The sequence below is a fragment of the Fukomys damarensis genome, unplaced genomic scaffold, assembly GCF_012274545.1.
Source record: "Fukomys damarensis isolate Sample0158 unplaced genomic scaffold, DMR_v1.0_HiC HiC_scaffold_12, whole genome shotgun sequence".
Taxonomy (NCBI): domain Eukaryota; kingdom Metazoa; phylum Chordata; class Mammalia; order Rodentia; family Bathyergidae; genus Fukomys; species Fukomys damarensis.
This window is the reverse complement of record NW_022900924.1, coordinates 39281067-39302315: the sequence shown is the minus strand read 5'-3', so window position 1 is coordinate 39302315 and position 21249 is coordinate 39281067. Positions and strand designations below refer to the sequence as shown.

General features: G+C 39.7%; 1 long non-coding RNA gene and 1 pseudogene across 1 annotated transcript in view; one reads left to right on the top strand and one right to left on the bottom strand.

Moving 5' to 3' along the window:
- Positions 1-3319: 3319 nt before the first annotated feature.
- Positions 3320-4000, bottom strand: LOC104867917 (annotated as a pseudogene).
- Positions 4001-11976: 7976 nt separating this feature from the next.
- The window catches only part of LOC117285713, a 12721-nt gene continuing 3448 nt past the window's right edge, over positions 11977-21249 (top strand). Inside the window, exon 1 of the long non-coding RNA XR_004516817.1 lies at positions 11977-12221. This is a non-coding gene — a long non-coding RNA (uncharacterized LOC117285713). The remainder of the gene's footprint in view (positions 12222-21249) is intronic.

Sequence of the window (21249 nt, the reverse complement as noted above, 5' to 3'; positions counted from 1 at the left end):
GATGGTTTTGAATTTGCTGTTTTGAGTGAATGTCTGAACTCGGGTCTGGAATTACCCTTGGACTGCTTGATTGATAGATATGAAGTTGCTGAACCTCTCACCCATTCTATCTATGTCCATGAAGGTCACCAGCAAGTTCAGAGTTAGGATGGTTTATATACATTCACACATATGCTGTGTGTGTGTATGTGTGTATGTTATGATACAGAACTGATTGATAAGATTGCTTGGGGAAGAAAAAGCTTTATTAGTGTTAATTTACTAACATTATTTAGTGTCAATTATTAACTAATATTAATTATTAAAACTAATCATTAAAATGAGTATTAGCCAGGTGTGGTGGCACAAACCTGTAATCGTAGCACGCAGGAGGTCAAGACAGGAGGATCACCGTGAGTGCAAGACCAGCTTGAACTATGTAGCAAGACCCTGTGTCAGATGAACAAACAACAAAACAAAGCAAAATAAATTTAGTGTTATTAAGTACGAAACATTATTAAATAATTATTTTTTCTTGATGACTATTGGTAAATTTTGGGGCCTGAGCCCCTCTTCTCTCACTTTAAAAAGCAAATATTTTGTTGCTGTCTCTTGTACTGTGCAATGTTATAGTCCCCGTCGATGTTAGAAGCCTCTTCCTAATGCTTCCTCATTACCTCTAGCCCTAGAGAGCACTTCCCAGTCCTCAGAAGCTTTCCCAGACGGTGTCTTCTTGGGCCTTCAGCAGCTCAGTGAAGATCACTGAGGATTAGGCGTCGTGGATGTGAGGTCTGACGGTCACTGCCTGGTGCGGTGAGCTCAGCAGTCCTGCCTCTGCTCAGCCGTCTCTCCTCCTGCCCGCTGCTCTCTTCCATTCCTGCCTGCGGAGGGGGACAGTGTCCCCTTCACTTGTTGCTGCCTCCCTCTTCCAACACTTTCCTGTCACGAGGAGTCCTCCCATTTGAGCCTTGCATCTCAAGGCTCTGTGTGACTATTTTGAAAATGTCCAAGATGTTGGGTTTAGAGCTTGCTTGTTTTCTTCCTCCCGTTCCCTCTTCCTTTATTCTCTAGAGGATGGAGAGAGGGAAGATGGCGGCAGTGAACAGCTATAAAAATTCCACTGATCTGATCATTTTTGGTCATCATCAGTGTGTGGTTTATGGAAGTGTTCAACAAATAGCTGACAAATAAACGAATAACTCTACAACCTTTCTGGAAGGATGTGTTTATAGCCCTAAAGAGTGTGAGTTCTGGAAGCAGACTACCAAGTTTGCATCTCAGAGATTCCACTTTGTAGCAAAATGCTTAGGAAATTACTTCATTTCTCTGCTTCAATTTTTCTGTCTGTGAAGTAGGGATAGAATATCCTCTACCTTTGGAAATTACTGTGAAGGTTAAATGAGTTAGTGCATAATAAGGGGAAAATATCGCCTAGTACATATAATACACTTGCTAAGCGCTGAGATTTCCTACATAACCTCACGTCCTCATGGAAGCCATTGAGACGAGCCTCAGAGACCTGGACCTAACAACTGGGGGATCTCAAGGTCATAGGACTGGCAAGCAATAGAAAGGTATCGAGTGGCTGGGGATTTAGCTCAGTGGTTTGGTGGCCTGCCTCACAAGCGCAAGGACCCGAGTTCAATCCCTGGTACCAAAAAAAAAAAAGAAAGGTATCTAATATTTAGTTCTGATTCGCGGTCTGATTTTCTATATGAAAGATATTTATTTAGTTTTGAAGAGGATAAAAAGAGATGCAACTAACTTTGATTTTAGTAAAGGTTATGGGTCTGTGCAAGGTCAAAAATCACTTTCTGTAGTTGAAAGAAACGAAAGAGGTTGTATGAAGTAATGAAGATGAGAACCAATGCTGCAGAAATAATGAGCCCTTATCAAAACACCTCAGTGACTCTGGGAAAAAGTAAAAGAAGCAGCTCAGAATAACTGAGGAAAAGAATCAATCAGTCCAATTTAAAACTGAATAATACCTTCTTTATTCTTTAGTGTCAGCCCTGAGCTTTTGCTGAAAATTCACTTTTCTCTAAAAGGGCCTAATTTTTCCTTTTAATTTGCATTTCCTTCCTGCCCAGATGCAACTGGCAGTTGCCCAGTGATAGTTCCACAGAAACAACTGTGTTCCAACACCTCAATTTAGATCTGGTATGGTCCTTTTTCATTTGTTTCTTTGCATAATTTGTCAAAACTTTGCAAGTTGCAGGCCAAAATTCTGCCCACAGAAAAGAGGAAGTCTGGGCCATCTTTCTGGGATTACTGTTACATTGTGGGTGGAAGTATTAACACATTAACAGTTTGAAATCCTGATCCAGGTTTCTGGGCAATGAATATGAAAAAACTGAGCAACAAGGAGACTTGGGCACATTATTTATACATTTTGTGAGCTCATTCATTGGCCTGCCGGGGGAAATCAAGCGAACAGCCACCAGCCCAAGGTTAATTTTGTTTTCTTTTCAGCCAGGAACAGGGTGTACTGCTACACACAGAGAGAAATGAGGGCTTCTTAATTGGCAAAGAGGAAGTTAGGCTGCATGAGGTGATGCTCCAATCACTGGAGGTCAATAGAAATGCTTTTGGATTTTAAAATCCTGCTGTGTCTACAATTTAACAGAAATCCTTCAAATTACCAGCATTCAAAGGCTCTGCACTAACTGGTTAGAAACAGAAGAGGGCATCTCACCATTTCTTATGTCGGATTTTCTTGCCTTTTTCTTTTTTTTTTTAAAGAAAAAAGGAAACTGGCTTTTGAATGAAAATGAAAAATATTTTCTTTTCCAACTGAGTGAATTCAACAGTTCTGTGAATGTTTTCAAAGGCTTAAATGTGATTATAACTGCGGTCTTCCTTCCAGCTTCACGATACCGCAGAGCTCTAGGAGGAGACCTGTTATAGGAAGTTCCACGTGTAATCAAGTGGTGGCTATAAATACAACGTACCTTGGTTTGAAGCACAATGCCACACAGGTGTACTGTTCCCCTGTCCAGGTAGCCGGTTCATTAAGTGTTGCTTCCTTATCTCTTTTCAAGTTCAAATCCCATTTTTTATCAAAAGTATATCTAGGTTTCTGTGAGGTTCCCAAAATTGCACCCAAGATATGTTTGTGCTTTTTCTTCTTGAGAAAGTTTGAAGTTTTAACCCTGTTATCCAGTCCGGGCTCGGGACCGGACATAGTCCTCAATGTTACATCCCCAAGACTCACTTTCTCCAACAAGTAGGTCTCACCTCTTTTTTTTTTTTTCTGGTCTGAGAAATAATCCTTTTAATTGAAAAACCCAGGCGGTACTACTCTACTCTCCTAGACGAGGGACTAATAAGAGCAGACCCCCTAGCCACTTCGGATACTCTTCCCAAGGCAGCAGGCAAATACACTTCCAGAACCTTAACAAGCGTAATGCCCAGGGCTGCTGTGGCCAACAACAACTCATTTTTTTCTCAGCCAATTCCCAATCTTCTCCATGCATCCCTCAGTGTGGATAGAATTCGCCTGTTGTCACTGTCACAGCCCACAGTGATGTTAACACAGCAGGAGCCAGGAACTCGGCTGACTGCCGAGGATGTTCTCCCAATGCCAGGATGTTCTCTCCATATCCAGGAGGTCTGCAGCATATCCAGGAATGCACCTGTGTCATTGTTTTGGGGGTAATTCTGCATCTGCTGTCTGAAGTCCTATTAAACTTTGCTCTCACCTTGTCTCTGAAAACAGACAGCGATGGCTACGGCCACCCACCTCCACTAGCGTGATCAGAGATGGGAAAATGGCAGAAGTGATCACTAGACAGTAGTTCTCCTTGCAGGCTCCACAGCAGTCCACAAAGGCCACCAGGAAGAAGAAGGTCCCCACTGCAGTGACGATCACAGGCAGCAGGCTGCCAGGAGTAGCCCTGTGGCTCAAGACAGGCTTGACCACTATCCCCACAGCGATCCAGCCCACTGCACAGGCACAAAACGCCAGCAGAAGGGTGTAGTGCAAGAACCCAACACATCTCATTCCTCCCTCCACCACCATGACTGCTGGGCCCAGACTCCCGGAGGCTGTGCTATCTTCTCCTGCTGGTCTCACCTATTTATTAATAGCCCATTCAGCTAAGAACTCATCAGTGAGTTTACCTGGTAGCAGGTGGTTGGCCGTGGGTCCTGAAATGCCTAAATATCAACTCTCCATCTTACTCGCTTTGCCCTCATAAAAAAAACTTGTTTGAATGAATTACAGTTATTTTCTTCCCCAAATTTCCCTTCATGGTCCTTCATACAAATATTGATGCCTGACCTAATATCACTTTGAACAATCTTCCCTACCTCTATCCTTTTCCTTTGTAGAAGGAGGTACTTATAATGAACCTTCCTTTATGTGATTACAAGAATCTCTGCTGATGTGCTAAGGATTTAGAGCAAAGTGGAGTGAAAGGAAGGCAAACAAAGGAAAGAATATGTATGTAACTCAAGAGAACATAAAAACACCAGGGATAATTTTACAAAGAAGAGCACATGGGCATCTAGTAGATCCCACTGACTTCATTAATGCACTAGAAGGAAATACATGGGCAGAGCACCACTGGACACGCATAGGGAGTCCTAGGTGCTATCTGTCTTGAAACATTCCTTAAGAGGGCTGAGTGATCCTTGCAGTTCATCTCTAGCTTGAATGTGAACTTTTTACCTCAGAGAGGTAAGGAACCCCTCTGATTCTCAAAGGTTCTGCTGCTTGTACCAGGGTAGTTAATCTGAAAGCTTAATGAATGTTAGAAAACGACCTACTTGAACATTGTACATGCTTTTGTAGAAATAGAGTTACTACACCTTCTTTTTTTTTGGTACCGGGGAACGAACTCAGGTCCTTGTGCCTTGCAAGGCAGGCGGCAGAACCACTGAGCTAGATCCCCGGCTACAGTTCCCACAAAGGGCCAGTTTCTAATTTCAAATGGAGTTACAAAAGAAAATGAATAAAACAATGAGCACCAAGTCTTGTGATACAATAAGTGCTGTATGAAGTCCAGAGCTCAAATTGGGATCAAGCATTTCCTATCCCATCCTGCCCAGTAGCTCATCTTTGCTTCCAAACTCAGTTTCCCCTTGTTAGACTCTCCCCTTATTAAACATAGTGAAACCTACTAAATTGTTAACCTTGATTGTTAATGTGACTGGATTGAGAGAGTCCTGGAGCAGTATAGAGCACTAACCTCATCAGTGGGTTATGTATATTCTGAGTACACACTTTTCTGCATTCATCTTTATTAGTACATGTTTGTAGTACGTGCAAATCATAAGTGTAATACATCATATATACACTCAGATCATAAGTATAATATATAAAATAAACAATGAATACATAATGCTTCCATTTCTTGTGTGGAGTTGGTACATGTGTATAACTCATCTTAATTCTTTTCTTCATTCCCTTTCCCTACCCTCTGTTTCCCCTCTATCGTTTGACCCCTTTCCATTTGAGAAAGATCTATTTCTCTACTTTGTATTATCTTTTGTTTTGCTCTTTATTTATAATTTAAGCTTCTTGTATAAGAGAAACCACATGATATTTAAACTTGTGTGTCTGACTTATTTCACTTAACATTATGGTCTCAAGATGCATCCATTTTCCTACAAATGACTCACGTTTATCTTTTTTTATGGCAGACCAGCACTATATGGTATGTAAATATCACTTTAAAAAATCCATTCATCTATTGGCGGTCATGTATGTTCCTTTTAAGATTTAAGCTATTATGGAGCCAGGGATTTAGCTCGTTGGCTCCACTTCCTGCCTTGCTAGTGCAATGCCCTAAGTTCGATTCCCAGTACAAAAAGAAAAGAAAAAAAAGATTTAGCTATTATGATTTGTGCTACTATAAACATGGGTATGCATGTGTCACTATAATATAGTTTCTTTAACTCTTTAGGAAAGATACCTAGAAGGGGAAAAACTGGGTCAAATGGAATTTCTAGTTTTAGTTTTTTGAGGAATCACCAAACTGATTTCCAAAGCAGTTGCATTACTTTACATTCCCACCGACAGTGTTAGAAGAATTCTTTTTTCCCTGTTTCCCTGCAGCCTCACCAGCACTAGTCATTATTTGATCCCTTGATGATGGCCATTCTTTCTAGGGTAAGATGGAAAGAGAATACAAAGTCCTCAAGAAGATATTGGGAAACAAATGCAGTAAATCATCCAGAAGAATATACACTGTGACCAAGTATGCTTCATCCCAGGGATGCAAGCATGGCTCAGATCATAAGTTCAATACATAGTATAAACAGAAGCAAGGGCAAAACTCACATGGTCATACCAGTCAACTCAGAGAAAGCATTTGATAAAATCCAACACCCTTTCATGATGAAAAAAGGGAGAAAATAGTAATAGAAGGACCCTGTTTTAGTCTGATAAAAGACACCTATGAAAAACATACCACCCACACCATATTAAATCAGAAAAAAACCCTGAAAATTTTCCCTCTAAAAAAAAAAAGAGGGGCCGGTTATTTAGGTCAGTGGTTCCACCATCTGCCTAGCAAGCGCAAAGTCCCGAGTTCCAACTCTGGTACCAAAACAAAACAAAACAAAACAAAAAACAAGATAAGGATGTCCACTATCACCCATCCTGTTCAACACAGTGCTTGAAACATTAGCAGGAATAATAAGGTAAGAAAAAGGTATAGAAGGGATATGTATAGACTTTTTTTTTTTTTTTTTTTTTTTAGGTATGGGGGATTGAACTCAGGTCCTTGTGCTTGCAAGGCAGGCCGCCGAACCGCTGAGCTAAATCCCCAGCCCTGTATAGACTATTTTTGCAAAGCACAGCTGTCAATTTCCCCGACACTGCCAGAATATTTCCAGGGTGCCTTTCTTTCCCATTATAATACATATAGAGTTTACTACTTACCGGGCTGGGAAATAGACAAATCAACACACTGTTTTCTTCTACTATATTCTCAGAAATGAACATTTCTTTTTCATTGAATTTATTGGTACTTTTTAAGTATGCAGTACAGTTACACTTGTCATTGGGATCTTGTACCTTTACATGACAGGTCTTGGTTCTCATTTTTTCCCCATACCCATTACCTCCCTTCACCCACTCCTCCCTTCCCTATTCACAAAGGCTTTGTTTGCATTTTTTCTTTTCCCTTATTACCTTTCTTCTACCCTTCCCACTTTCCCTACACCTTTAGCCTTTTTCTTCCTATTTCACATTATGAACAAAAAAATTTTTTTTATTAGATGTGTGTTTTTTTCCCCCCACACAAGCCAGTTCTCTAGCAGACATCAGCTGGGTGTCCGACAATTCAATTCCACTATGACACGACCTGAACAGCCTCACAAGCTGAAGGCTCAGTCCTACAGCACTGCTCCCATTCAGATGCAATCTCAAGACTTCTGAGCAACCCTCTATAATTCAGAGGATCCCGTGACCTCCAGAGGTTCAGCGAGAAAGACTGATGGAATTGCAGAACACTTTCCTTACCTTTGCCAGCGTATTATCAGGGTTACAGTTCAGGAACAGCTGGAAGAGATGTGTAGAGGAAGGGATGGGAGAGAGGGCACTTCACCCTCTGAGCCTCTTTACCTGCGCAGCAACTGGGAAGCTCATCAACTTTTAACTTCAAGAGTTTTTGTAGAGCTTAACCATTGGCTCCCCTTCCATTTGCTGGAGGTTGGCAGGAAGGGATAAAGGTTCCGAACCTCTAATATTCTGGATTTCTGGTGACTGGCCTATCACCGCAAGCTATCTAGGGTCCCATACTAGGACCCCTCAATAGCATAAACTAAAATGTTACTGAAAGGGGTTCATGATAAATAGCAAACGATCATTTATATTGCTCAGGAAATTTCAAGGATTCCAGGATCTCGGCTATAGGAACCAGTGACAAAGACCAAATGTACCTCTTATTGTGCCACATGGACATTATACTGAGTGCTTACTTTCACCTTCAGATGATTCTCTAAAGTGGATGCTATTATTATCTGTATTTTATATAAAGAATAACTGAATCTCAGAGGACTTACGTGATTTTCCCCCAACCACAAAATCCATGGGTTACAAAAGAGGATTTGAAATTAAGTAACCTGACTTTAGAAGAATCTGGGTACTGAACCTGTGTACTTTACAGCATAATCAACTGACCTTTGGCCAGCTTCTTGATTTCCTTTTGGCCTGATAAGCAGGAATCCACAATCTTGAATTATTCTTATTTTAGGAGATTTTTGTTTCTAATCTGGGTACCAGGACAACCATAAACTCGAATGCCAGTGGGGTTGGGAGAGTGAAAGAGACTTCCTCTCTTTTCTCCGAAGGTCTGGTGACTGAGGCTATTGAAGAAAGCTGACAATAGACAGATTAACAGGAAAAAAGGCATACAAATTTATTATATGCATGGGGACATTATGGGGAAAGAGTGACCCCAGTAGCCCAATATACCCCCTTCACATGAGAGAAGAAAGTGGGGGATGCAAGTAAGAGTAACAGAAAACAATGTTTCAGGCCCCAAAGAATAGACAGTAACTTGCAACAAAGTTCACCAGGCTCTGGGTGTGATGTCAACTCTAATTTTCTTTCCTTTATGTTAATCTGTTGGATAAGGCTACTATGTGGACAATGTTAGGACAATTTCATTCTTCTGGAAGAACTTTCTTTCCTGATGCAAGGGAACTTCAGAGCAGGCTCTTTCTTCTGCTTTGAGACAGATAAAGGGGAGTGAGACAAGGGAATGGGAAAAGATCAGAGAGACCTTGATTCTTTTTTGGGGTGGGTACTGGGGATCGAAGTTTGTAAGGCAGGCAGTGGAACCATGAACTGAATCCCCGGTCCCTGGCGCTACTTCTTTATTTCAAAATGCTCAGCATACTGAAGCATCATACTTTGGGATATTGTTTTCTCAACTCCATCATGGTCCATGCAGATGGCGTTAATGAGTTAAGAAGACTGGATGGAGGATTATGAGATAGCACTCTTAGTTTCTATGTTCCTTCCCAGTCTCAGTAAAGAAAGTTTTGCAGAAAAATATTTCTCTTCTATAAAAAGAAAAACACGGCGATATTGATGGCAACTGACGTTCACTTTCAGTGTCAGGAAGACAATAGGAGTGAGTGGGGATCGCAGCATATTGGAGATCAGTGCGCTAGAGAACCATTATCAGGCTTGGTAGCACCAGCTTGATTTCAGGGAAAGGCAGGTACTCATATTTTTATATTAAATATGTGAATTTTTAATTGTTAGTTCAATATTTTCAAAGTAACAGAGCTAGATAGAACCTATTTTTCAGCCAGAGGGTGCAAGTTTGTACCTTCTGGAAGAGAAGATATTTTGCAGTTGTGTTTGGGGTCATGTATGGTGGAAAAAAAAGATGGAAAAGTGAATTATTTTGCACCTTAATAGCCCCAAAGTCAGTAATGAATAATTACTTTTCATCTTCTAGCTGGCCTATATTACAGATAGGAGTGGTTTTCAGCTATTTGACTTCCTAGGCAAAAGAAAGCTCTGGAAACTTTTCATTAACAACACGTTTATAGATTTATAAAGTAATAAAAAAACTTCATAAGTATTTCAAGTGAATCGATATGGTCTATGGGCAACAATAACAGGCAAGTGTTTTCTCCCTGTGTATAGAACAGTCTGCAATTACTGTAGCAATTTGCATCTTGATGGATGGTTTATTTTATGTAGATTTTTGAACTCTTGCTTTTATTCTGTAAAAATATAGCTTTAGGCAATTCTCATCTTCTCTTTTATTACTTGAGATATTGAGAAAGTGTAGACAACAAGCACTCTTGGAGGGAAGAAGAAACTCAGTTGATATAAATAAATCCAGCTCCAGCTAGTTCCATCCTAAATGTGCAAGTGAGCCTTTCTGGGGCTTCTCTGCCTCTCTGCTTTTACTTATTGTACCAGACCTAAGGTCCTGGCTGCCCACTGCTCAAAGGTCCATATTAGGGAGATGCGAGTTGGTAGGAAGGAATCAGGTTTACCTAAGGGCCAGCCAACTTGAGAACATAGAGGGGCTCAGTCTTTAAATTACATCTTGAGGGCTCAGGGGATGCCTAAGATTTTAACAGAAAAGGAAGAGGGGAGCCGGGTAGGAAGGCTACATATTGAGTGACGTCTTGGTCTTCTAAGGCATTTGTTTCTTTTTTCTTCTTCACTGGACCTTGGCCTTCTGAGGGTTGCCCTTTAGTTGCTTTTTTATCCAGATTTTTATTAATACATATTTACAGTACATACTCATCACATTTATTTATTTATTTGAGATAGGCCTTGCTATGTAGTTTAGGATGGCCTCAAAGTCACTATGTAGCCCAGGTTGGCCTCGAACTCACAGTTAACCTCCTGCATTAGCCTTCCAAGTGCTGGGATTACAGGCGTGCGCCAACACACTTGGCTCATAATCCATTACATTGTTCATGGGGGTCAATACATGTACGTAACACATCTTAATTCTTTTTATGTCCCCTTCCCCTCTCCTCTTCTCCCTTTAGAATTAAAAATTAAAGCTGGGCATGGTGGCGCATGCCTGTAATCCCAGCACTGGGGAGGCTGAGGCAGGAGGATCACTGTGAGTTTGAGACCAGCTTGGGCTACATAGTGAGTTTCAGGTCAGACTCAACTACATAGTGAGATCCTGTCTCAAAAAAAAACAAAAAACAAAAAACAAAAAATTAAGGGTGCCAAGATCCTTAGATGTTTTGAATTCTGTAAGTATAAAGAAAGATTATTTTGCAGTTAACATATCATTGAGGCAAAAAATGAAGGAACATCAGAAGAATTAGGAAGCAGAAGGAGAAAAGAAGAGGGGAAGCAAATATAATTGTTAAGGTCAACTTCCTGAAAAAGCTGCCTTCCGTTTCACGGTGAGAATGCAGTTGCAAGTGGGAACATGGTAACGGCTCATTTTTAAGTTACTATCTAGAAATTTGGAACTGGTAGAGTAGGAATGGTAGAGTAGGGAGCATAGTAAACCTTCTCAAGAAAAAAGATAATACAACTAGACATTATTATAAAGAACAGCCCTTTCAGAGATCTCGGAAGTTAGTCCAGGGATACAACAAATTGATAATTGTTTATTTACGAAGAGCTGTTGCACACTGGGTGTAAATAATGGTAGTTGCCTGTGCAACTTTAACCTGAGTACCACTTTTCCCACCTCCTTCAGTTCTATCCTGGGGTGGTTTGGCCAGTGTGGGGCAAGCCATGAAGAAAAGGAATTTGGTTGGAGGAGGCTGAATTAATTCAGAGAGGAGGGCAGACAATATTAAATCTGCAGATACTGTAAAAAACAGTTGGTATGTAAGGAAGGCCAATGAAACTAGCCTGATGCTATGACCTTGAATTTGGTAAGCAAGAAACCAGCAGCACAGCCAGATATTTAACAGGGAGATAAATGGAATGAGGTAGCCTTGGAGATTCTGGTAAGCTCTCACTTATCCTTGCCCAAATGCCCAAGGCTGTAAACAATCTCAGCAGTTATCCACAAATCCTTGGCTCAGTGTGAGGCCGTCCGCCAAGAAGGTTCCCAGTGGAAAGTATGAGATGGAATAAGCTTGTAAACAGTGTGCTTGTGGATTGAATAGTATCCCCCTCACTTGCAAAAGAGAAGTCTAAATCCTAATTCCTGGTACCCATGAATGTGGCCGTATTTGGAAATCAGGTCTTTGCGGATGCAATTAAGATTCTTCAGATGAAGTCATTTTAAATCGTCTTAAATCTAATGATCGTTATCTGTATAAGAGAAAGGAGAGGAGGACACATAAGAGAAACAAACAGGGACAGGAAGGTCCTGTGAAGATGGAAGGGGAGCTTGGAATGATGAATCTATAAGTCAAGGAACACCAGAGATTGCTGGCACCACCAGAGACTAGGACAGAGGCCCAGAACAGATTTTCCCCATAAATCTTAGAAGGAACCAATCCTGTCGAGAGCTTGATTTCAGAATTCTGTTCTCTAGATTGGTTTCCATTGTTGTGAGCCACCTGATGATATCCCTAGAAACAAACACATTTGGTGTTGGAAATGTGCAAACAAGTAGGTTAATTCCCTGTAATGAAAACAGTGCTGGAATGTCAGGCTCAGAGAGGCCCTTGCTTGCTTTCTGGCCCCGTCACTTTCGAACATTTAATTTTTGTGAACTTTGGTTTTCTTATCTGCAAAATGAACTTTCTTAAAGAAGCTAGGATGATTAAACTCCATTGTGTCAACTTGATTGGCTTCAGGGGATTGGTGGAAAATACTTTTGGGTATCTGGGTAAGTCATAATTGTTATTTGTGCATGTCTTAAAAGTCTGTATCCCTGCTTTGCATTTTAGCTCTACCTTTGTATAACCCTCAGGAACATGTTTCTTGAGGAATGTGTAGGCTTAGGTGGGTGGAGAGGTTCCATTAAGACACTCAAGGTGAAAGAAACAGTAGGAATTAATCATATTCTGCTCCAAGGATATGTTGTGTACATAGAGGGGAAGTTTCATCCCTGCAAAAAAGATGATAAAGATATTAGCTATACTGCAAGTTCCCTTACCTGTAAGGTATGGTGTGCATAGTATAGGATCCAACTCTGTGCATATGTTTGCTCCTTGCTAAACTTATTTGTTTATATGCATTCCTTAACATGTTTATAGCTCAGGGTCATATGTGGTAAAATTAAATGAGATCACAGACCTTAGAATTATGCACCAGCCCAGCTGTCTGAATGTGAGATTAACTCTGGTTATAAATAGTGACTGGGCACAGAATTAACTAGCAAAATTAAGGGTTATAGGGCTTAGGTATTTGGGGGAGAAAAGGAAGAAAAGGCTGCCAAGAAATCCAAGTGTAAATTAACCCCACAGGAGCAAAAGCCGTAGAAAAGCTACGGGCAACTTGCAGTAGATAACAGTAAAGCTCACGCGGAAAGGAAATGTATGAATTGGTAAAGAGGAAAATACAAAGTGTTTGAGATGCTACATCCCTCTGCATCAGAATTCTGCTACTTGTTTTTAGGGAATCGTTTAAAAGATTCCACTCTTTAAGGATATTCTGAGTGGAACAAGAGGAATTTTGGGGGGTGAATGTGATAAAAAGCTATGTGCATTTTCTTGGAAGACATCATGTATTATTAAAATCTCTGGTGTTATATAAATTACAATAGAATTAGAAAGCTCCTCACCCCATTATTATTTTGGTAAAATATTATTCCACACCCAATGCACATAAATTACAGGAAAATTTAGAGGCTGTAGTTGAGAATACATTTTTAAAAAATTAGTTATTTTCCACCATTCAAAGGTAATGACATTGACATTTTTATGTGTCTCTTCCTAGATATACTATATATTGCATGGACTTTTATACTATTACTGATAAATTCTTGATAATGACTCGGCTTTGGTTATATAGTGATTGTTTTTAAGACACTTTTTCAATGGATTTAATTTATGTAGACCAGGATGTATTTCTTTAAGTTTTTTTTTTTGTTGTTGGTTTGTTTTTTGAGGCAGGGTCTCACTACGTACTTGAGACTGACCTGGAGCTCACTATGTAGTTCAGGCTTGTCTCGAACTCACAGTGATCCTCCTGTCTCAGCCTTCCAAGGGCTGGGATTACAGGCGTGTGCCGCCACGCCTGGCTCTCTTTAAATTTTTGAAATGTGTTATTACTTGTTTTGGAAAAGAATCTTTGCCTATCTTTTTATCTGTCCATGCCACTGTCCTTATCTATCTTTGATCATCTATCCTGTCTGTCTATCAATCTATCATCTTCTCTGTTTCTCTCTCTCTTCCCTCTGAACTCTTTCCTATATTTGGGGAAATCCCATGGCAGAGCCCACCTTCCTTGGTAGAACTTTGTTAAGCCATATGTGCGGTGCTCACCCTGCCTTGCAGCTGGCATTTAGAATCCAGAGCCCAGTGGCTGCAGGGTGTGTGAGGGGCACCAGTCTGGTCTGTGACCTTCTTTCTGTTTAGGTTTTAACTGCTGCCTAGACTCTTGTTCCTGGCCATTCTCCTACCCTATTTCTCCATATATTCTGGTAACTACCAAGAAATCTTTAAAAATGCTTTTTCTTTATAAATTAACAGGGTGTTTTTGTTACTTACAACCAAGAACTTCAATGAGTAGACCTCAGTTTCACTCAGAAAATTGAATACCTAAATTATTTTCAGTAGGACAGTGAGACATCTAGATTTTTTTGCTTTCTTTCCAGAGGAGTCTAGGAATTCAGACCAGAAAGAATTTTGGAGATGATCTTGTCATCTGCCTATATCAAGGGTTTAGAGCTAGATGCTTTCACTGTCACTTGCTAGCTGTGGGATACTGGGAAAATCAATTAATTCCTCTGCTAAAGTAAGGGAATCAGACTTGAGTTGTCTAAAGTAAAGGAGGGAGTGAGACAGTTAGATTTGAATTTTCTTGAGGTTTGGAGTTCTGTTATTTTAGCAGAACCAGAATCTTTGGACTTCAGCTCATACCATCTAGTTCTGAACTCCCAGTCCTAATAATTATGTAATTATGAATGAATAGAAATAACAATTAAAACATCAAAGATGTACAAAAGGAGTAAATCTATATTCTTCTGAAAGTTTAAACTCATTTGACCTTTGATGAGTCCGTAGCAGCACAGATAGCCAGCTGAAATAATTTATATGGATCAGGGAACACTGCATGCTCAGGTTCACAGCTAAAGACAGTAAGCTGTTGGTGCAATTAAAACTCACTAGTTTCTTCTGTTGTATCCTCTGAATTCAAAGAAAAAGGTTCTTAAATCTTATTAACAATGTAAGTGTGATGCCTTTCTTTTCAGGCTCTCTAGGACTCAAAAATCGTTTCCTTGGTATAACTTTGAAGATTAGAGCTGGGCATAGCTGCCTGTATGTTCAGAGTGAGACACATGCCAATGAACTTTAGATGTTTAGATAATGAGTATTTTCATTTGTTTTCTTTGATGCAAAACCCAGCAGTGACAAGGACATAAATACCCATAGGATTTTACTATAGGAAAAGATCTAGCCCAATTTCTATTCTTCATTGATAAGAAAAAAGAAACATATTAGCATACTTGCCCGAGGTCAAGTAACTAAGTTCAAGTGATAGATCCGAGACTAGAACCTAGAATCCATGATACCTTCAGCAATATGATGGCAAAGATGGTGTTTCTCTTGATTTCTGAGGAGCTGCAGAGCCTTGTTTGTAGTAAACACTCAACAATGAAAGGATGGGTAATAATCAGTTGCACTATAGTATAATTCCTGCTATGATATGTGTATTAAGGGATTCAAGAAAATATTCACATATTAAAAGAGTTAATTTAAAGAACCAGGACCAAGTATATTAATGTTGGGTGCTGGTGATTTATTTTAGTACTTAAGGCTAGATTCAGGCTTTCACTTGTTAAAAAAAATCTGTGACGATTAAGGCATGAAGATATTCAAGTTCTTTTACTCTAAAAGCTTGATGTTGTCCACTGATGTGACATGGCTTGTCCCTTGAGACAGGTGATTAGAATATCCATGTTACAGAGCAGGTGGTGGGGCCGCATAACTGCTGCTCTGATTAATGGGTCATTATTACTTTGTCAAAGTATTTGACATACACACAGCCTGGCTCAGTCATGATATTTTCTCTTTGGATGGGTAAGGTTTATTTACTTAGATTTTCCTCGGAAATATCTTCGGCAAATTAAATATTCCTGATGCTTATTTAAGTGTAGCTAAAACAGAACAGCAGATCTTTAGCAGTGTTGAATGGCTGCGTTAAAATGGAGTTTGTCAGGTCAAATTGAAAGTTCTAAAAAAATAATACCCACTGAGTTAGAATGAAAGGGAGCAGAGATAAAAATTCCACTGAGGACAGGTTTGGGAATATGCATTTATTTTATTTTAGTTTTTTGGTACTGGGGATCGAACTCAGGACCTTGCGCTTGCCAAGGCTGGTGGCGGCACCACTGAGCTAAATCCCCAGCCCACATATGGGTTTATTTTTGAATCTTTCTTTTGTGGTACTGGGACTTGAACCCAAGGCCTTTGCACTGAGCTATTCTCCCATCCATTTTTAATTTTTATTATAAGATTTTGTTAGTATGTGTTTGTGATAATAATAGTTACATTCATCTTGGGATCACAACTTGATCATTTTTATTACCCCTCCCCTTGTTAATCTTTTATTTTTGAAACAGGGTCTCACTAAGTCACTAAATTACCCAGCCAAGGTCAAACTTCCAATCCTTTTGTCTCAGCCTCCCAGAATGCTGGGATTACAGCCCTGTGCCACCATGCCCAGTTTATTTTGGAATCTTGGTATTTAAGATGCAGCTGGTCAAGGGGCTGGGGATTTAGCTCAGTGGTTCTGGCGCCTGCCTCACAAGCGCAAGGGCCCGAGTTCTATTCCCAGTACCAAAAAAAAGAAAAACAAAGGTGCAGCTGATCTGATGTCTTACACCTGCCCTGCACCCTCCCATATTTCACTGTCATCTCTTCCCAATTTAAAGCTCCTCTTTCATTTTCTGTTTTGCTGTGCTGCCACTTTCTTCCTTGCCAGTGATAATGGGTCTCTTTTCATACATAAAAAAGTAGTTCTTTGTTTACTTTAATGACTTACGTTTTGTGGATGTTATTGAAGTGAAAGGGCCCATTTGAATATTATAAAACAACAACAAAAAAAACTTTTCCATGTTTATAGATCTTGTGTTTCCATAGTGTTTTGTGGGAAAATTTCCTGGCAAAAAAGGAGTAGCTTTGAATACTCAAAAGAAGTAGCTCTGCTCTGAGAATTTTTCCCCCTGTGGTGTTACTTTTAGAGTTCAGACTGACCAGGATCTTTCTAGATTCTGTGAAACGGTACTGTGAACACTGTTTATGTGTTTGCGTTAATTAGAAGACAGGAGAGCAACAGAAAGGGAATAAATAGTGTCAGAATAAATAGTGAAAGAAGTAGGCTTTTTAATTGCCAAAATAGAATCATATTGTATGCAAAATATTTAACAAATGTTCTGTTCTCTAACATGCTATTCTGTTGCTCTATTATCTGGTACTTTCATGCAGTTATAAGAAAGAAAAATCCATACTAATGATACCCTGAGGCGCTGTAAGATTTCTAACTTCCTTTCAAACAAATGGTTTTCAAACTAAAAATAAATTAGTGGAAACCTTTACAAAAGGAAATGGTATATGAAGCCACTGTATTAAGCAGGAAAGCAGAGCTGTTTGCTTCTTGTGTGGATTGTGGTAGTGGAGGGGCTGAACCTGACTTGCCTGTTCTCGCTGCGTTGGCTTTCTTCACTCCTGGATTTCTTGGCTTCATTTTAGTGCAGCACATTGAAGACACCAAATTCTAATTTGGAAAATATCAATTTATATATAATGTATGCTGAGATTCTCTATTAACTAGAATAGAAAACTCATTTCCAGACCTTGCTAGGTAACAGCATATTATCGAAGCAGGGCAGATTTTAGAAGTGGGTTGAGTAAATGGCTTCGTTTATGATTCCATTTGAGGGGGGTTAAAGGGCCCCTTGGCAAAAATATTTCCCTTACAAGGTTAGAAGTCACACCTGAAAGTGAATTCCAAAAGGACCCTCGATTTAAGTTATTACCTTATCTGGGTAAGGCAATATATTAGCAGGGATTTAATCCAATTCAACATGAATTTGTTGCATGTCTGTTATGTACAAGACACTGCTGTATCTTTCAGGAATATAAAGATGAGTAGGATAAATCTTACACTTAGAAAGTTTATGGTTTGGTAGTGGAATTCAGTTTAGCAAACTGTGATATAGTCTAATTTATCCTGTTTATTTTGTCAGGAGGAGTTGTTATCCTCTTCTGACTTGCTTTTCTGACTTGTTGTGACACAAAATATGCTAATGGGGTGTTCACCAAACTTTCCCATTTCTGTAAGAAAGAAAATTTAGTAATTATTGCCCTTTTTATTCTGACAATGAAAAAAGCCCCACTATTTTCACAATGGAAGAATTCAGACATTCATAGAATAATAGAGAGAATTCTTCACTAAACCTCATTGTCCCCATTTACCATCGACCTATGGCAGGTCCTGCCCTATCCAATGCTCCCATTCTATATAATCTTTTTTAAAATTTAAATTGAATTTATTGGTACATTCTAGGTAGACAGTACAGTTCCATTCACTACTGGGATCTTGTACCTTTACATGCCAGATCTTGCTTCTCATTTTTTCCCCCTTCTATATAATCTTGAAGTGAATTCCAGACATTATTTCTTTTAATCTGGAGGTGCTTCAGCATGTATCCCTAACAGACAACAACTATTTCTTAGGGGGGAAAAAAAAATGCGCAACAGCAGTTTTGTAACATAAAGTATGCTGAAAATGTTAATTTTTCAAACTGTCTTATACGTGTCACAAATGTATTTTTCTTACCCTTCCAAATCACAATGCCAGTAAGATCTTTACCTCTAACTGCTGACACACTTTTGAACTCTTTAATCTTGGAGCTCTTTTTGTATCTCTTGCTATTTTTTGTTTGCCTTCTAGAGTTCTATATGTCGATCGCTTTTGCAGAACCTCCATCCATAGTTCAGTGTGTTCCTCTGTTCTTTGTATTTTCTGTACATTGGTAGTTAAATTTAGAGGCGATATCTAATTCAGGTTAGATTATTTTGGCAATGGCAAGACTACCTCACAGATTGATCTATGTTCAGCCATCTTCTGTAAGAAGGCACAGACCTATAATGTGTTGTTTTCTTTCTCTCTTTCTGACGTAAATGAAACTGATGATCAGTTCCTATGTCTTTTAGTTCATTAGGCGCTATATAATGGTGCTATTCTCTTTTTTTGGTACTGCAGGTTGAACTCAGGACCTTGCACTTGCAAGGCAGGTGGCAGAACCACTGAGCTAAATCACCGGCCCTATTCTATTTTTATCATTGCTTTTCACTGACTGGCTGGAATATTTTTCTAAAAAGAAATATTGCCTCATGCACTATTTGGTTAAAATGGCTTTGCTGTTTATATATAAAGATGGAAAAAAACTTGATTCTTTCCTTTTATTCACAAGTTTTCAGAATGATGAGATGGCTCCTTATCATTACTCAAGAGGACCAAGGATGCCCAGACAGGTGGTAAAACTATTTCTGGTGTGTTCTGTGGGGGCTTTTCCAGAAGAGATTCACATATTGGTTAGCAGACTGATTAAGGAATTTTACCCTCACCAGTATTGGTGGCATCAGCCAGACTGCTGAGGTTGTGAATAGAACCGACAAGTGGTGGAAGGGTGAGTTTTGCTCTTTGCTGAGGCTAGGACATGCCTCTTCTCCTACCCTTACCTTCGGCACTCCCATATCTTGGGCCTTCAGACTATGGTTTGCTCTGTGGGCTCTCCTGGTTCTGAGGATTTCTTTGGACTGGAAATAGAACTAATGGATTTTCTCTAATTGCAAATGGCAGGCTGGGGCACTTCTTGGACTTCATAGTTATGTGAGCCTTGACAATAAATCCTTTTCTTTATGTGGATATAACCTATCTCTTCTGTTTCATTGGGGAAGCTTGACTAGTACAAGCATCACTGGGCTTTCAGTGTGGCTGTTGTGCTTTAATGCTTTGCACTTACCATTCTTATGGGTGCACAGACTTTTGCATCTTTGGCCAGCACAAGTTCTCTGTTGGCTCCTGAGTCTTCCTGTTGTGACCCTTAGGAGTCTGTGGCAGTTTTTCAGCTTTCTGGCAAGAAAGTATTTTCCAGTTTTGTCTTTTTTATTTCCTGATCGTGTGTCAAATTTAAGAGGAAAATACTAGCATTTGGTTTCTTTTTTTTTTTCTTTAGCATAAAATGGCAAAGTTGAGCTTCAGGTTTCTTTGTGGTTGTTAATGGCAGGACCAACACTTAGAGGTGTTGGTTCTGAACTGGAGTCTGTGCTACTGAGACACAGCGCTGCCTAGGCACACCCTGCCTTCTCTGACAACATTCTAGGAGCTTGTTTGAGCTGCTTTATCCAACCATGGTGTTGTGACTTCTACACTGATTGTATTTATGTGCCACTGAATTCTCTAGGGGACCTCTCATCATTCAGTGGGAAGTGATTCATTACACATATCGTGTCCTTTAAGTGGCCAATTCAGTGAATGGCATTGTTTCTTTTTAAAAAGACTGTCATATATCTCCGACAATGTATTTTCTCCCCATCATCACTATTTTGAATTATGTCTCCCCAAAAGATATAGTTCAAGTACTGACTACAATATATATATTTGAAGAGTATGGTCCTCTTTACAAACAGGAACATGGCACATCTAATTAGTTACATGAAGTGGTCTCGTAACCCAATATGAGTAGCATCCTTATAAGAGCCGAGAAAATCAAGTGAAGAGAGATACCCGGGCACAATGCAATGAGGTTGTAGAAGAAGAGGTCAGAGCGATACAGCTACAAGCCTAGAAATGCCAAAAATTGATGGCCACCACCTCTGAGTTAGGAAGAGACAAAAGAGGATTTATGCAGGGTGTTAGGGAGCAAAGCCTTGCTGACACCTTTATTTCACACTTTAGCTCCCAGAACTGCGAGAGAGTAAACATTTGCTGCTGTGAGCCAAATACATTGTGGTTCTCTGCTACTGCAACCCTAAGAAACAAAAATAATCACCTTCACTGGTGATATACTGTATGAGCCCACTTAATTAGTAATAGAGTGTATATTTTCCCCCAAAGACCGATTGTGTTTGTCTTTTAACTAGAAAACGACTTGTTAAAGTTTCTTAGTGTGTACTGAGCACAGAATATCGGAGAAATTGGGTCAAAGCCTCATTTGACTGATGGGAAAGTGAAGCTTCAGGGAGGGAAGTGGTTTTGGATGGGGTCCCCGGATATTAACGTAGAAGCCACAGAACGTGAACTCAGATTTCTGGATACACAGTGCTCAGCTTTTTCCAGTGCACACACTGGGACTTTTTGGACCACTTTTGCTCTAGATTCTTCCTCTTTGCCTCTTTCTTTTTATCGTTGCAGTGAAAAAATTTGTTTTGGTAGCAGAGATCAAATTCAGGCCCTTGTGCTTGCAAGGCAGGCAGTGAAAGCACTGAGTAAAATTCCTGGCCCATGGTGCAGTGAAATTTTCATACAATGTGGGTGCTTACTCAATGGAGTATAGCACAGAACCCAGATGATAGTCTGTCCCTCTGCCAAAAAATAAATTCTCTTCTTCTATTTGCACTGATCTTGTGAAAGTGAAAATTTCTTCAAAGAGTTTATTGATACTTTTTAAGTATACAGTACAGTTACATTCATCATTGGGATCTTGTACCTTTACATGACAGGTCTTGGTTCTTTTTTTCCCC